Here is an 802-nt window from a genome sequence, read left to right on the forward strand (position 1 = left end):
TCATCAGTACGCAGATGACACCCAGCTGTACATCTCCACCCCGGACCACCCCAACGATGCCGCGGAAGTGATGTCCCGGTGCCTGGAGGCCGTGCGAGTCTGGATGGGGAGGAACAGGCTTCGTCTCAACCCGTCCAAGACCGAGTGGCTGTGGTTTCCGGTGTCACGTCATAGCCAGTTGGTTCCATCTCTGGCTATCAGGGGCGAGTCATTAGGGCTCGCAACCTGGGCGTCCTCCTGGATGCTCGGCTGTCTTTAGACAATCATGTGATGGCCGTGGCCAGGGGGGCTTTTCATCAGGCTCGCCTGGTATGCCAGTTGCGCCCCTTTCTGGATCGGGACGCCCTACGCACAGTCACTCAAGCCCTCGTTGTTTCCTGCCTGGACTATTGCAATGCTCTCTACATGGGGCTCCCCTTGAGGTGCACCCAGAGGCTCCAGCTAGTTCAGAACGCGGCTCCGCGGGGGATTTTGGGGGCCTCAGGATGCTCCCATGTAACACCTCTCCTGTGCGAGCTGCACTGGCTGCCGGTGGCCTTCCGGGTGCGCTTCAAGGTGTTAGTAACAACTTTTAAAGCGCTCCATGGCAATGGACCTAGGTATTTGCAAGACCGCCTCCTACCAAACACCTCCCTTCGACCAGTCCGCTCCCACAGAGAGGGCCTCCTTAGAGTGCCATCGGCCAGACAATGCTGGCTGGCGACCCCCAGGGGGAGAGCCTTCTCTGTGGCAGCTCCTGCCCTCTGGAATGACCTACCCCCCGACCTACGTACAGTTGCGGACCTGCGCCTTTTTCGCCGAG

This window comes from Protobothrops mucrosquamatus, unplaced genomic scaffold, assembly GCF_001527695.2.
Source record: "Protobothrops mucrosquamatus isolate PMUCROS unplaced genomic scaffold, P.Mucros_1.0 scaffold2347, whole genome shotgun sequence".
In the NCBI taxonomy this organism is placed as follows: domain Eukaryota; kingdom Metazoa; phylum Chordata; class Lepidosauria; order Squamata; family Viperidae; genus Protobothrops; species Protobothrops mucrosquamatus.